This window comes from Rousettus aegyptiacus, unplaced genomic scaffold (assembly GCF_014176215.1).
Source record: "Rousettus aegyptiacus isolate mRouAeg1 unplaced genomic scaffold, mRouAeg1.p scaffold_m13_p_1, whole genome shotgun sequence".
Lineage (NCBI taxonomy): Eukaryota > Metazoa > Chordata > Mammalia > Chiroptera > Pteropodidae > Rousettus > Rousettus aegyptiacus.
Genome location: NW_023416284.1, coordinates 65,725,241 through 65,742,964, shown reverse-complemented (window position 1 = coordinate 65,742,964; position 17,724 = coordinate 65,725,241).

The window sequence follows — 17,724 nt, the reverse complement described above, 5'->3', positions numbered from 1 at the left end:
AGAGAGAGAGATCACATCCTGAAATGGGTAATTAAGGAGGAAGGCCACATTCGGAAAGGGCTCTCGGACCTAGAGCCAACTCGCACAAAAGGAATGCCATTAAAGTTTAGTGCACAGACTAGGGGATATGAAGAAAATAGGAGGGGCTGGGATAATGATAAAGGCTGAGCAGTCCAATGCACAGTTTCTGAAAGGGTCCAGCTACCTTCACCTTGGTTGCAGTGGTGCTGTGGAGAAGATCACTTGGGCGCTGGTGACAAAGTCAGGCTTGGATCAGTTCCATGGTTCTGTGCCATCAGCTTATTCACAAGAGGACAAAAGTCATAGCTGAGGATACACAGAACACATGATCCAGCCCCCAAATGGAAAGGTTTGGCATGAACTGGTTGAAATCTCAGGCTAGTAGGCTGGTGTTCAGAGAAGGGGTCTAGCCACAAAGGGAAACTGAAGCAGAAGCAGGTATATCATGTCTGAGGCAGGTAGCACCAACAATTTGAGACCTCGTGGCTGGCGGACTGGGGCTACTGACCAGGCTTCTAAGTCTCATTGAACTTAGGAAGGATGTAGAATCATCCGATCGGTGGCAGTCACCATCTGCTGTCAAGATGGCTGTACCAAGGCTGAGCCAGACATAGGTCTTCAAAACAGAACAGGCTTTCAGCTTGAAGGAAGCACATTCACTCATTTAAGCATCAAGCACATTAAATGTCGGGCTTTCCCCTAGTTCTCTGTGGTAAAGAAGACAGACACTTTCCTTGGTCCCCTGTACTTTGTAGCCTTGGGCAAAGACAGGAGAACATGGATGGATATAGGAAATGGGTTCAACTTGTCAAGAGATACAGCCGAGGGAGTCAATGGAGCAAAGATCCCAAGCACTTTGAATGCAAGGCTATGGGGCCTGGAATTGATCACCCCTTCCCACCTCCTCCAAGAATTTTCCAAGACATTCTTCTCCAGCCTAGTCTGCTGGTAGAGAGGGGCTCTTCTTCTGGGTTTTCCAAAGCACCTTGGAAGGTTTATAATTTTTTATTTGGGTTTCTGTTTCCTCCCCCAGACTATAAGCATTATGGGAAGAAGGAACCTTGCCTTCTTCTGCCTAGCTCACCGCAAGCTCCTTTAGATATTAATTTAGTCCTGTAGGCAATAAGGAAGCTACTTCATAGCTTATCTTCTGCATTAGACCAGATGCTCTTAGAAGCTAAACATCCTTGCTTTCTAGTTCTAGTCAGCTCTTTCCAAGGCTTAGCATAATGCCCTGTATACAGTGACCACTCCATAGAAGTTGCCTTAATGGCTTTATGGAAGTTGAAGTTGATCTTCAGTGTCCTAATTCTGATTTCAGTGATGTAGTGACAAGGAGTGGGTCTTGTATTCCATCCACTAGACAGACATCTCTTCCTTCCAGGTTCTCACCAAACAAAGGCGTTCCCCCATTCCTGGGCCCCATAATGGACAACCATCTAGTAAAGCTTAACCAATCTTAATTCATTAATAGTTGAGAATAATAATAAGGAAGTAATAATGCATTATGCTAGGCACTATTCTAAGTTCTTTATGTAGTACATGTGAACTCATTTCAACCTCATAATAATGCTCTAATAAAGGAGGCAAAGCCATTTCCCCTGTCCCCAGATGGGAAGACAAATCATGAGGAGAGCAGTACAACTGTTTCAGGTTCCCATCCCCAAGTTCATATTACCCTGCACTGCAGCTGCCTCTCTTCAGGAAAGAGACCAGGAGAGAACCAGTGAGGAACTGGGAACAGACTTGCTAGACCAGTGGTCCTCACACTCTGCTAGGTACCAGGATCCTGATGCCCAAGGTGCCCTCAAGGCCACTTAAATCAGAATCTCTGGGAGTGAAGCCCTGTCATCAGTAATTTTGAACTCCCCAGGTGATTCTCAGAAGCAGCAAAGTTTGAGAATCAGTGCTTCCTGCCTTTCTTACTCAAGTACTGACCATGCCCTAGGAGTATTAACAGCACCTGGGAGCTGGTTAAAAATGCAGGATCTCAGTCCCCACCCCAGACCTGCTGAATCAGAATCTACACTTTAATGAGATCCCCCCAGGTCATTCGTTTGCATTAAAGTTTGAGAAGCACTGATTTAGGGCTTAAGTATCCAGACTCATTAGTCCACTTGGGCTTCTATTATTAGCATTAATTTAAGTCCTTAAGAAGTATATCTTAAAACTCCATCAAATAGCTCAGAATTAGTCCAGTTTATTGGTCCAAAAAAATGACCTCAGAATAAACTATGCCCTTTTACTTCCCACCGTGCGAAGAGCTGGGAAAGAAAAGTTATATTGCAAATGATGTCCAACAGAACCTAGGTTCATTCCAGAGCAGGCAGAAGAATCCCTCCAGGCTGCCTTCCACCTTCTGAATCAGACTAAGGGACATAAAATCTCAGGTGCTGACCGTACCTGGCCTCCAAGCTGTTTCCTCAGGGTGTGTCTGTTATAGACCCACAAATGACCTGAACAACCCATCGTCTCAATGGAAGTCTTGTTATTTGTCATCAGCTTTCTGACTCTGACTAGAAACATTGACTATTTTTTAATTCTTCCATTTATTTGCCATTGCTTTAAATGCCATTTATTTTACATCTACTCCACCAAGTTCTCAAAGCTGCTTTACAGGGTGTGTAAGAATAAAATTTTTGTAGGCAGTGGTAATTTCAAACCCTCATTCACTCTCCACCCTAGGACCACATAATCTTGTCATTAAACCTGAAACCACTGTAAGACAGCCTGGCTCATCTCTGTGCATCACTGGGAGGAGGAGGGAGGTCTCAGAGAGGCATGACTGAGCGGGCCAGAGTGGTCTAATGAGTTTTGGAGGCAGTCATATGACCGTGGGAAATTACTTTATCCTCTGAACCTATTTTCAGACCCCTAAGAAGGAGAAAATAATTTCTATTTCACACGATTGTCATGAGGATTAACTGAGCTGCTGACATACACTGACATGACAGGAAGGGATATAATAGTTATTGCTGTGTTACCAAACAAATTACTGTAGACCTTAGCAGCTTAAAACAATAAAAATTTATTATCTCGTAGTTTCTTTTGGTTGAGAAGCAGCCCAGCTGAGTGGTTCATACTCAGGGTCTCTCATGAGGTTGTTTGGGGGTGTAGTTATTTGAGGGTTTGACTGGGGCCGAAGGATGTGCTTCCAAGATCACCTACTCATCTGGCTTTTGGCAGGAGGCCTCAAGTTCCTTGCCACAAGACTGCAGGACAGCAGTTCATCCCCAGAGTCAATGATCTAAGAGAGAGAGCAAGGCAGAAGCCACATGTCTTTTACGGCCTAGCTTTGGAAGTCCCATACCATCACTTCTACTGTATTCTATTGGTCACACAAACCAACTGTAATACAGTGTGGGAGGGGACTACACAAGGGTGTAAATACCAGAAGATGAGAAATGTTGGGGTTTATTTGGAGGCTGGCGTCCACAGAATCTATAACGTTAGTTCCTACCCGCTCTTCATATGGTAGTCATACTCTTCCCCCTCCACTTCAATCAACAAGTCCTTTGAGAGAAAGACAATGGAAAGGATTCAACTTTGTTCTCACACTTACTTTGCTTGAGTTGGAAGCTTCCATCCTCACATCATGACCCAGAAATTGGGACTAGATTCAGAATGTACCCCAGTGCATCTGAAGGACATGGAAGTTGACTGGGATGCTTCTTGTTTTACTATTCTTTGGCCCTTGCCAACTTTCCCCTTGAAGTGATCTATCTTTGTTATATCTTCAAGAAGTCAGATAGACAATCTCAAGTAGTAGCAAATATGCCGGCTGAAATTCCCCTCATAGTTCTGGAATATCTGCCCTTGAGTACAAATGATTTACTTTTAGATCCCTGATAATGTGATTGTATAACTATGAAGTCATTTGTGTGTGGTGGTGGGGTCTCTGTGACTTTTTTCTTGGCTCCCAGTAGCAGACTTTAAAATCCCGGAAAGAAAAGGGCTAGTTAATATCAAATTCTCTATCACTAGCAATGGGAAAGCATAGAAAGATAAAGAGAGCCCTTCCCCTCTGTTTCTCTGGGAAATTCTGCTTGGTAGAAAAGGTTTGGTCATTTTTAAGTCTTTAGTAAACAATAAAGATAAATGGAAAGACCTCCAGGGGATTGTCATAGCAGAGCCCTGAACGTGACTCATGCATGTGCTGAATGAATGCAGAGATATATGGATAGATGGATTAATTCTTCAGCTACAATAGGACCAGGGCTGATACCAAGCTGATAGAACCTGTATGGAGTAAGGGCCAGAGTCCATTTCCATTGGTCAAGTCTCCACTCTGCTGAACTGGCACCCACATAGTACCAGTGTATAGATAACACCTGCAGGCCATTGTTGGCCATGGTTGACTTTAGAGACTAAATGTGTGTCTGAGCCAAGTAATGTGGACAGTCTCCAGAAGATGAAAACTGATGAGAAAACTGTGTTCCTTAGTGCCTCCCAAAAGAACCAGTGACTCAACAATGCAAAGTACATCTTTATTTTCAAGGATTAGAGTCCCAAAGGATCCATTCTGAAGGCTTTTAAGGCTGCTATTGACTCTATTGGGACAACCTGGACAAATCATTCATCTTCAGTGACTCAGGGTCAGCAAAGAAATTTCAGGGGAATCGCATGAAAGACATTTTATCTGAGGACCAGATGGGGCAGATTCGGCCTAAGTAAATCCCCTTTGTATTGGTAATTTATGGACTAGTTCATTTCAGTCGATAATCAAGAGTTCATCATTTTTTAAGCTAATGTTTTAAAAGGATTTTCTTTGTCATGATGCTATACATATTGCATTAAACAGTATAAAAGTCAAAAAAAAAAAAAAAAAAACCTGGTCTGGCAGAACATGGCTCCATGTTGCAAACTTGGTTACAAAGAAATGTTCAGAACCCAATTGATATGGCTTCTTCTTAGGACTAATTAGAGCCTGATCGGCTGGGAATCTGGAGGCATGGGACCTGGTAGTCTCAGGGCTGCAACAAATGGATCTTGGATCAGTATCAGAATTCAAAGTAGATCACACTGAGAATGGGTGAATATAGCTCTTGAGTAAATCTGGAGGTGAAGCCTGAGAACAACAAAGGGGTAGAAAGGGAGAAGAGACCAGGAGCAAGAGCAGAAGGCAGAGGCTCACTGGAGTTGAAGGAAATGGAGAAGGAGCAAGAGGGTAGAAGGTGTATCGTTAGGTTCAGCTGTAAATGACAGCAAACCCAAAGCAACAAAAGCTGAAATGAGCTAGAACTTCATTTTGTTTTGGGTAACAAAGTCTGGAAGTGAGTTGTCTGCAGCTGATATGGCAGCTTCACAATCATCAAGGATCCAAACTTCTTCTGTGTTGCTGCTTTACTGTCCTCAACATGTGGCTTCCACCTCATGGTCAAAGGTCAAAGGTCAAAGGTGACAGCTGAGATTCTGGCCTTCATGTCCACACTCCAGGCAGTTGTATAGAGTAGCAGGGACTGGTGCTCCTATGAGAATCCAATGCCTGATGATCTGAGGTGGAGCTGAAGCGGTGATGTTCGTGCTGGGGAGCAGCTGCAAATACGGATGAAGCTTCACTTGCTGGACCACCTGCTGCTCACCTCCTGCTATGCGTCCTGGTTCCTAGCAGGCCACAGACCTATAGTGATCTGTAGCCTGGAGGTTGGGGACTCTTGGTATAGAGGAAGGAGCAAAATAAGCATGCCCCCACCCTTTAAGGCAGGGCTTCTCAGTTTTGGTGCTTTCAGCATTTTGGGTCAGATAATTCATCGTCGTAGGGGCTGTCCTGTGCATTGTAGATATTTGGCAGTATCCTTGGCCTCTACGTACTAGGTGCCAGTGTAACTTCCTCCTTTCCAGGTACGACAAATAAAAATATCCCCAAATGTTGCCAGATGTCACTAGGGGGCCAAATCTCCACAGATGGAGAACCACTGCTTTTAGTCGACTTCCTGAGGCTGCACTTGATCCCTCTCCCTATATGCCATTGATCAGAATTTAGTCACAGAGGCAACTCTTAGCCACAAGGAGCTGGGAAATGTAATCTTTATTCCAGGCAGCCATGTGCCAGCTAAAAATCAGGAGTTTTATTACTGAAAAGAAGGTGAGAAGTGATGTTGGGAGAAAATGCAAGAGCAAGGACTCAGACATTGGCTATTTTGTCCCTGATCCCAGCTCCTAGCTACTGATTAAGAATAGAACAGCCTTAAGTGGGAAAACGTGTGGTCCCAACTACAGTCAATGGCACCTTGGAGCTATGAGATGGAAACTTTTCTCCCAGAGACTGAGCCCTCAGCTGAGAAAGATGAACATTGTGTTTGCACCATTGCCTTTCAGCTGTTGCCTTAATTCAAGTTAGTATTTTACAAGGCACGGTGTTTCTTGATCACCCTTAGCTATGGAGTTCTCCTCTGTCTTAGTTCCTGTGAAATGGCCCCAGTGTAGTTTCTCCCCTTCCTCCCTCCCTTTTCTTCTTTTCTCCTCTCCCTCCTTTCTTCCTTTAGATGTGCTTATAAAAGGATTGCACAGGAACATCGAATCAAGAGACCTGACACCTGGCCTATCCTGCCACTAACTTAGGGTAAGTCATCTGACTTCTCTGGATTCATTGTCTTCATTTGTAAAACTAGGGGCTGGCCACATGATCCCTAGGGTCCTCCCTAGCTCTAAAATGCATCGATTCTCTGAAGTCCGCAGAACAGCGGGAATAACAGAAAAAGGCCCTCTTTGATGTGGAGCATCAAGACAGGCCCTGGCTGGGTCTCTGTCTGCCAGACTCCCCTGCCTTATAAAGTCCCAGCCTGGCAGATGTCACTTAGATTCCCCTCCATTGGCTCCAGATAAGCCTGCTTTGGATAAATGGCATGCTTGTCTTGCTAAATCTGACCAACTCAAATCAAGGCATATGTGCTCATTTCGAACCTATTCTTGTGCCAGCCAGATGGATGTGGTGCTTCCTGGGCTCCCAGCTAAAGTTGAAATACTCCCCGTGGTGGCACAGCTGGCCTTGAGAGGCAGTTTTGTTTCATTTTTCAGATTCTCGTGTCCTGTTTAGATTCCGTTTCTCTGGTTAATGTGTTTTCATTTCTTTATTTGTTCAATAAACATTTCTTGAGCACCTGTTACTCTGCAGAACCTCAGGAATACAAAAACAAATAAGTCACAGACCCTCCCTTCCTGGAGCTGGCACTGAACATGGCCTTCCTGGTGTTCCATGGTCTCGTCTGGCTACTTGTCTCTGCTTGGGTTCCTCTCACCTGGCACAATGTCTCTTTTGCTGCGGAGGTTTTGCATATGCACATGTTCAGCCTGAACTGGGACCCTTACCCTGCCTTCCACCCCCCCTGCCTCAATACTCACACACTCACTCAAACCCCGCCCCCCACACACACACCCCTACCTCTCTCTGGCCATTACTTCCTCGTTCTTTGGATTTCAGCTTAAATATTCCAGCTTTAGGGAAACCTTCCCTGAGTGTCTCACCCCCAACCCCAGATTAAAGCATGCCTCCCTCATATACTCCCATAGCACCCTAACTACTTTTCAAAACATTCACCATCTTGTAACTACTCCTTAAGTCTTCTTCTCCCTCAGGACTGTGAACTACCTGGCAGCACCAAAGAACCAGGCCTCTCTCAACCCCTGCCAGATCACTTCCTGGCACATAGAAGGCCCTCAACAAATGAAGCATGAATAAAGCATGGGTGAATGAAACTGTCAGAGGGAGAGACATATAAACAAATATAGTCTGTCAAGTGCTAGACCAGGAATGTGAGCAAAGGCTGGTAGAGTAGAAAGAGCCCCTGGCTGCTAGGATAGGGGTGGGATAGGTGGGAAGGCCTGGCAGGAAAAGGGTACCTGGTCGTAAAGGAATAGCAATGAGAAAAGTACAGAGGAGGGGAAAGAGCAGCTCTGGTGGAAGAAACAGCATGAGTGAAGACAAGCAGCGGGGCCTTCCGGCATTCCCAGGGCCTGGGGAGAAGCTCGGAGGGGCCGACATGGAGTGTCCAGGGCTGGCAGGAGCAGCTGTGAGCCCCAGCCCTTGGCCTGCTTCTCACTGGAGTACCTGTCAACTCCCAACTTCTGCTCTGCTTCTCCCCACCTACCCTCCAACCACCCCAGGCACCTTGCTTAAAACCTTTCAGATGCTCTGGGTCTGGAGTCCTCAGATGTCAGGTCATTTCAGAGAGCAGAATTTTCCTTCCCTCTCTCTCTCTCCTTTCATTCTTTTCATTCTTCTCCAAGTTCAACTCATATTTACTGGGCACCTTCTCTGTGTCAAGAATTGGAGAAAGAATTTCCTTCACATTCTTTTTGAGGCATTTGAAGATAAAACCAACCAAGCACTAGAGAAGTTTTCTCTGCACTGGGACTATGGTGGGGCAGCAGAGGAAGGCTGGCATGTGGGCAAACAAGGGCAGAAACAGGCTCTGGCTGGATCCCGAAGTAGGCACAGATTTAGGGGGGTCAGATTAGCTGAATTGCCCAGAACAGAAATGGGGCAAGGAAAGAACAGGACAAGTCACTCTCGTGTTGCATGCCCTTTAAATAATGCTCTTTCCTCTGCTCCCCATGGCCTGATGGCTGTCAGAAATCCTCATCCAGTGGTTGCTGACTAGAAAACTTTGGCTTTGGGAAGGAAAGGAGGCCGAGCTTGGGGTGAAGGGACATCTTTAATCCCTACCAGAAGGGGCAGGCAGAGAATGCAGAAAGGCAGGGAGCATGACTTGTTTGCTTTCCACAGAAGAAATATTACTGTCTTCTGCTCAAGGGACCTCTGGTTCTCTCTCTGAAGAGACTTTAACTTTCAAATGCCTTGGTTACTCTTCTCGACCAGGGAAGAGCTAAAATCTGCAAAATGCACTAACTCCCTCTAGGTAGGAGGGAAAATATGCCAAGGGAGGCTGCTACCTAGCTCCTAAAAGCAAAGCAGAGTGGGGCAGGATGAGTTCTGAAGGCCAGGCTGCCCGTGGTAAGTACAATGCAGGCCGATGTGTGTGCTGGGAAAGCCACTGGCTAAGGTGGAGGCTCAGAGTTGACAGCCCTGAAAATGAGACAATAGCCCTGAAATTGACTTGGTTTATCACTCAAGGATTTTATTTTGTATTATTGATTGGGGTTTTGTATATGTGTAACTTGAGAAAATGTCATCCACTTATATGTCACCCAGGGAATCCATTTCAGAGCTGACTAAACCCACAGAGGAGTCTTAGTCGGTATATGTGAGTTTTGATGGATTGCTGGAGGGCAGAGGAAAGGTATCGCATGGAACAAAACCCAGGCGTGCGGCTTGCAGCCAACTCTGACAAAACTGCCTCAGTCATAGAATCTTCCTCAATACGACTGAGTCCTCCAATGGGGAGGGATTGCCCCTCAGGACACCTGGGCACACAGACGAAGTGCCCAGAAGGAAACTTCAAATCCGGATTAAGTGCATTTTTTGATGAGAATGAAGAAGTGAGGAGGAGGAAAGCAGGCAGCTTTGGACTTGCAGAGGACACGCACACACATGCACACACACACGCATGCACACACATGCACACCCACACACAAACATCGAAATGTCATTTGAGGAATGAGGAGAGGAGACAAAGAGGTTAGTGTGACAGGAAGCCTGGGGCAGGGGGTAGGATAAAGCCAGGAAACAGAGTAGGAGGGAAGAAGGGCCACAAAGAAAGGAAGAGGACCTTTGCCGGGAGGAGGTGGAGGACCAAAGGGCAGGGGGCGGTGTAGCTAAGAACAGGGGGAAGAAGAGCAGCCAGGCTCCTGGTCAGTGTTTCTCCTGACAGTAAGGGCTGTCATCAGAGGCCTGGAGAGTATAACACCCCTTGGCCTCCATGTTGGAAGATGTCCAGCGTGGCTCAGCTCTCTCAGATGGGCCCTGCACATCCATCTGGCCCCTGTAGTTAGAGTCAGCCTCCACCCGCCAGCTGGCCGTGGATGAGCTCCTACTCCTGGTCGTACTACTCACCTGCACATACTGCTGCCCAGCATCACTTCACAGAGAGGCTGCAGCAATGGGAATTCTGAGGAAAAATGTGGAGAGAAAAGTCGTTTGTGTCCATACAGTTTTAATCTTTGGGAGCACTAAACATACCGTCAGGGACAGTTCACAAGACTAGTACATGGGCATCTTAGGTGGAATGTATGTAGGAGGGAGAGAGTGGAGTGGGCCAGGCCATGTGAGTAGAGCCTGGGGTGATGGCCCAGGGTTCATTTGTTCATTCAACAAACATTTGTTAAATGGCTGCTAGAGTAGAGTAAATAAGACAAAGTCTCTATCTCTCGGATTCTACTTTACATTCTAGATAGGAGTGCTGGACGAGTGAAGAACAAGACACTTTTGTAGATATGTTAAACAAACTCCTTGTTTTTTTTTTTTTTTTTTTTATTGGTCATCATCACTGCGCATCTATATGAGGCTGCTTGGGACCAGGCCTTCTCAATGCTGATGGCAACAATACAGAGCAGAAACACAATCAATACTTTTGAGTAACAACACCAACTTGATTTTTCACATTTTATGCATTTTTTTTTCTTTTAACATTTTCAAGAAACTTAGTAATCCTTTCAGGGTGAAAGGGAAAGGGGTAGACACCTCCAAAGATGAGGCAATGGTGTCTTAACTGGCATTCCACCAGCATCTTCCCCTAAGCCACCTTCCTGCACTCTTAGAGGAATCTTTATAACATGCTAATCTCATATGCGATGCCCTGCTTTAAAAGTTTTGATGATAAATTGGTTAGGATGCTTTTGACACTTAAGAAATAGCCCTGATGCAGGTGGCATAGCCAAAAAGACAGGTATCATCTCACCCAATGAGTAACCTGGCGGAGAGGAGCCCAGTGGGTGAGCTCAGTGGTTCCAGGACCAGGAGCCTAAGTTCTTACTTCCTTCTGCTCTGCCATTCATTCCCAGGGCGGATCCTTCCCGGGATGCATGATGGCTACTCCATCCGGATACCACAGCACCCAGCACCAAATGAGACACTTTCTCCTGCGTATCTTTATCAGGGAGGAGCGCTTTCCCTGGGTGCCAGAAGACTTGTCCTTAGGACTCGTGGGTGCCTCTTCCTAAACTACTGGCAAGGAATGGCATATCCATGGTTTTCTTTGAGAAGCACAAGACCATGTGGAGGGTAGATTTCCTCATTAACAAAGCTCTGCCTCACACACTTCTGGTGGGACTGTAAATTGGTGCAGCCACTGAGGAAGACAGTACGGAGGCTTCTCGAAAAATTAAGAATAGAGCTATCATATAACCCAGCAATCTCCTTTCTGGATATTTACCTGAAAATTTTGAAAATACTTATTACTCATAATAACCAAGACATGGAAACATCCAAGTGTCCCTCAATAGGTGATTGGATAAAGAATATGTGGTGTATAAGCAATGGAATACTACACAACTATAAAAAGATGAAATACTGCCATTTGTGACAACATGAATGAATCTTAAGAGTATCATGCTAAGTGAAATAAGACAAATGGAAAAGGATAAGAACCATATGATTTCACTCATATGTGGGATATAAAACAAAAAGCAACAAACCCCTAGATGTAGGCAACAGCATGGTGGTTATCAGAGGGGGGGAGGGGGAGGGGAGGACGAAGAAGGTAAAAGGGGCCAAATATATGATGACAGAGGAGATAGACTTTGGGTAATGAGGACACAACAGAGTATACAGATGTCGTAATTTAAAGTTGTACACCTGAAATTTATATAATGTTATTAACCAATATCAGCCCATTACATTTAATATGACAAAGAAGGGGGTTCTGTTAGTCAAGGAGGCAGGCGTGAGTGGTGACTGGTTGATGGGCAGGCAATCACAGGTGTCTTTTACTGATGACTTCCTCTCGCTTTTAGGAAAAAACTCAAACTCTGTGGCAGGACGTCAAAAGCCCTTCATGAGCGGGTCCCTACCTGTTCCTTTGGCCTCATCTTTGTCAACGGCACACATCTGCCTTTCTCCAGCCATACCAGAGCATTGCAAGGATATGAATCCTCTTTGTTCTCTAAAGTCTCAGCGCCTTTGGCCATGATGTCCTGGCCCTTACCCGCTTGTTCTCCCAGCCAACTCTTCCTCCATTACCACTCTGCTCAAGCACATGCATTTCCAAAAGTCTCCCTCTTTCCCACCTCTAATTTGAGTTTAGAAGCTGTTTCTTTGCAGACAACAATAGTTAGACACACATTGTTCTGAAAGCAGACCTCCTAAGTTTAAACCCCAGCTCTGACACTAGCTAGGAGAGCCCAGGTGAGATATTTAAACTCTCTGAGGGATCTGACTGGTTCTTCTTCTGTAAGTAGGCATAAAACTGGTAAAAAATAAAATAAAATAAAATTTAAAAAAGGGTCAAATAATAGTATGTAACTCTTTGGGTTGTGATGGGAATTATAAGATATGTGAAGTGCTTAGCATAATACGTGGCACATCACAAGTGCTCAGTAAACGCTAATTCTTGTTATTTGGTGGTGATTATTATTAGAGCTCTTGAGGAGGGGCATCTGTCTGCCAGATGTGCCGGGATGTGATTCTGAAATATTCGAACACTTTTTAGAAGGCCTTAACATTTCACCACCCAGTATCTACATCTCGAAAGCTAGGCCCTGTAGTCTGAGGTGGTGGTCTTCAGTGCAGACAGACAGATTGGTATGTACTGCAGACGTGGTCCTTTACCAGCATTCTCTGACACTCTGCATCCTGAGGGCTGTCTCTCAAGAGAAACTGAAGGCACCCACCCACAATTTCACAGAGCTCTCTCCTGGTCCTGCCCTTATCAGTCATCTCCTAGATGAGATCAGGTGGGGCTCTGTTCCCGGCCCCCTCCAGGAGATCCCCACCTCTCATCTCTGAACTGCAAAGGATTCCAACTTAGGAAGGTCACTGAGGGAGTCTCAGGGAAGGATGGCAGAATCACCCAGTTCAGGCTCCTCAGTGTTGGAGAAGAACCTCCCAGAGGCCAATGATGACTTGGAGGTTCAGTCAGGCCCGGCAGTACTCTCACAGATTTCTGAAGAGGCTCTGGGTACTTTAGTATCATCTTTAGTTGTATTTGTGTGAGTGTGTTGACTCTTTAAAGACTTGGTGAAATCACAGTGTTTGTGGTGGGTGAAAAGATACACCCAGCATCAGGAAATAGTTTCAAAGGACTAACTGCTCAGCTTCTCCCTGAATTTCCTTTATAAGTTGCAAATGTCCATTTTTTTTTTAAATGCAGGTTATATTTTAGGATTAGGGTTTTCATCCACCCTTGAGTAGTAAGCTTATTCCTACCAAAAAAGATGCAGAGAAGAACTAAGAGTAGGGAGCAAATTACTGTATGTCCAAATATTTTAATAATTAAAAGCAGGCTGGACCATAGCAGGCTGGGAGGTGCTTCCTGCCCCAAACTACCTTCCTCTCAGACTTGAGCTTTTGTCCATTAGAGAGTCAACCTTAGGGTCAACATGTTGGTCTTAATTCAAAATCTGTTGCCAGTTCCCAAAATATGAATCGGTTACCAAAGTCATCCAATATAGACAACTCAGGGAGCATATAATTGCAACAGTAATTTGACTAGTGCTTTTTTGTTTAAAGATTATTATAACAGACATTAGTATTTTTCTGTTTAGAAAAGAAATCTTACATACATTGATAATATCTAACATCTAGCAATTATTCAGCACTTATTATGTGTCAAATACCATTTTAAGTGCTTACATTCATTTGATCATTTAATCATCATAGAGTCTTATGGGTTTGTGTTCCAATGTCACCTTACCATGTTATTTAAAACCACAGTTTCTCATCCACCCTTTTTCCCCCCTGCACAGCACTTCTCACTCGGATATCCTATACATTTATTTAACTACTTGTCTGTGTCACTCCACTAGAATCCAAGCTTCTTGATGGTGAAGATTTATTTTATGCCCAGCACCTTGAACAATGCCTGACATATAACAGGCCTTCAATAAATAGTTGATAAATGATTGATAGTCCTATTATCCCCATTTTACAGATGAGGAAACTGGGGCCCCAAATGGTTGAGTAGCTTGCTCAGATCAGAGCCAGGAAGAAGCAGAACTGGGATACAAACCCAGGCAATCTGGCTCTGGAGACATGTAAGTACAACAGTAGACCGTTAGCCCAGGCATGACTCCTCAAGATCAGGCCTGAACTCGGAGTCTTGTGTGACAGGGGTAGATCATGGTCTTCAGCTCGTAGGCAGGAGAGGAGCTGGTAGGCACTGAAGATTTAACATCAGCTTTTTGACATTTGTGCTTTAGTTCGACCCTAGCTAAGAGTTTTGGTATCAACCTGGTATGAATATAATCACACAGAAACCAACAGATATTTATCGAATCCCTTTTGTATACAAAGCACTAAAGTAGGAGTTAAGAGAAATATTACAAAGTTTAAAAAGAGACACTTGGTAATCAAAGAGCCTATAATATAATTGTGGAGACAAAGCAGTAGCACATGAATTAAATAGTAGAGTCAGTAGTATTAAGGGTGTCCAAAAGGGGTACATGGTTAATGGTCAGACCAGGAGCTCAGAGAAACAGTGCTTTACCCTAAAGGAGGGAGGAGTCTCAGGCCTGAGGTGGACTGGGCAGCTTCCCAGAGGAAGCAAGACTGCACTAGTTCTGACAGAGCAAGAGGGCTAGGGAGGTTTAGGAGAAGGTAAGCAGGCAGGGTGATGAAATGGGAGGAGGGTGGGACAGGAGAACTCCTTGGCCAGAAAGTGCTGCAAAACCAAGCACTGTAGAGGTGCTGGGCTGGGGTGTGGAGGGAAAACAGAACTGGTTGGCTACAGAAGAGCACCTGGGCTTAAGGGTGCTGGAGGATGGAGCTTAAGAGTGAAATAGGTTCAAGATATAGAGGGCTTTAAAAGCCAGAATGAAGAATATAATATGGAATTTATGGACAGATGTCTACCTTGAACTAGCAAGCAACCCAGAGACAGGGAAGGAAAATAAAAGAGGAATAAAAATGGTAATGCTGCCAGAGAGGATGTAGGGGACCAAGGAAAGGCTAAAGAACATAATGACTAAGGACATAGGCTTTAGAGTGTGCCTGAGTTCAAATTCCACCTCTGCCACTTCTGAATCACGTGAAAGCCCAAGCCACTCAACCTTTTTTGAGACTTATTTCCTCACCTGTAAAATGATAAAGAAATACAAAGAAAAACCCATTTCACTAGGCAGCTGTGAGGTTAATCTAGTGAGATAACATGATAATGTATATAAAGCATTTAGCACAGTGCTCAATGAATGGTAGTTTAAAAAAAACTATGTAATATTATTGACTATATTCCCTATGCTGTACTTTATACCTCTGTGACTGTTTTTTATACCTGGCAATTTGTATTTCTTAATCCCTTCACCTTTCTCACCCATCCTCCCCAACCTTCCCCGCTCCCCCCACCCCAATTTGGCAGCCATCATCAGCTTGTTCTCTGTATGAGTTTGTTTCTGTTTTGTTATTTGTTTCTTTTTTTTTTTTTTGGATTCCACATATAAGTGAAATCATATGGTACTTGTCTTTCTATGTCTGACTTATTTCACTTAGCATAATATGCTTTAGTTCCATCCATGTTGTTACAAATGGCAAGATTTCATTCGTTTCTTATGTCCGAGTAATATTCCTTTGTATATATGTGCCACATCTTCTTTATCTATTCGCCTATCTATGGATGTTTAGAGTGCTTTCATATCTTGGCTATTGTAAATAATGCTGCAATGAACATAGATGTGACTGTATCTTTTTAAAATAGTGCTTTAGATTTTTTTGGATAAATACTTCAAAGTGGAATTGCTCGGTATTTGGTAGTTCTACTTATAATTTTTTGAGGAGACTCCATACTATACTTTCTATGTGGCTGTACCAATTTTTAATCCCACCAACAGTGCACAAGGGTTCTCTCTTTTCCACATCCTCACCAACACTTGTTTATTGATTTATTAATGATAGCCATTCCGACAGTTGTGAGATTGTATCTCATCATGGTTTTAATTTGCATTTCCCTGGCGATTCATGATGTTGAGCATCTTTTCATATTTCCATTGGTCATCTGTACATCCTCTTTGGAGAAATATCTATTCAGGTCCTCTGCCCATTTTTCAATTGGATTGTTTGGGGGGTTTTTTTGGAATTAGGTTGTATGAGTGCCTTATATATTTTGGGTGTTAACTCATTATGGGCATGATCACTTTGTAAGTTATCTAAATCTCTAATCACTATATAATATAATATTGTATGTCAACTGTAATTAAAATTTTTTAAAAAAACCATGAAATAGACACTCTAGGAATGCTTGACTCTCTGCCCCAAGAACCAGAAAGTAAGTCCAGACCATGCTGGCTTCCCTTGGTGGTCACCTTTCTCTTCCCCTACTTTGATGCCCTGGAACTCATTCTTTCCCTCATATACACAAGTACACATTCACATATACGGCTAAATAAAACTCTTGCAGAAACAGGGCAGGAAGCTGAAGCAATATCATAAAGTCGCAGCAGGGATTCCTGTTACCAGGACCATGTTGGTTTAACAGGATGTGGAGGGACTAGGGAAACAGATGGCCAAAGAGTAAATGTTGTGGAACAATCCAGGAAGGTATTGTCCTCCTAGACTCAGGACAAACTAGTTCTATTATTATAGCTGCTTTCTTTCTTTCTTTTCTTTATTTTTTTTTCCTTTTTTTTTTTTTTTTTTTTTTTTTTTGATTCCTTAATGTACTGTTGGCTCTCTTGCCCCTGAAGGCAGTTTCAGGACTTCAGCAAAATACAAGTTAGCACCTGTTTTTATAATTATAGCTAAGATAGTTTAGGGGATTTCATTTTGTTCTGTCTTTATTTTTGTTGCATTCCTGAATATCTTGGATTTAGCTGTGATGGTTGTTTTGATATTGTCAATCAAAAATTCAATGGGCAACAGCTTACATACTTTCAATGTTACTTACCATTAATTGCTCGTTTAAATAGAGTTTTAATTTCTAAAGGATTTTATGAATTACACACCAATTAAAGTAAAGCTAGAAATTGCAGCATAATTTCAAAATATTGCTTGGGGGATGTGGTCACACAAAATGTAAACTCTATTTTCCTGTCAATTCCCAAGCAGAAGTTATGCTACAATAACAGAATAAACTATGTCATGGTGGGTTTCCGCTATAGCTAATTTTTTATGTGGCACTAGGTACTCGGTGTAAAGTGGTGTAAAGACAGTATAGCCCTTTGAAAAGACAGCATGGTCCTTATTATCCTCATGGAATTTTCTATTCTCCTTTCCCAAATAGCATTCAACCCTTTGCATAGCAAGATAACCTGATTATTCATCCACTTGCTCTCTGAGAAGTGATGATGAATTTGTAAATGCCCCACTCACATTAGTCCCCAGTATCCTTTATGGGTGAAATGTACACATGAATGAGGAATCAGGAGAGGTGTGAATTGAACTGATGTAAACCCAAACCAGGCCTTGACTATGGCTGTCAATCTGCACTGTGTTCTAACCTGCACCTAAGCAGTTGGAGAAAACCATGGTTGCTCCCTAGTAAACTACTGTAAAATTACATTATAAAATGACTCCTTATTCATGTTTCTGGCCAAAACATGTTTCCTATACATTTGTTGGTTTATAGGGCCTCTCTACACAAATGGTATGGGCCCTTTCCATATATTATTTCATTTTCCATTCAGAAGCAGCCTGCAAGAGCAGTGAATTAGGCAATTGTA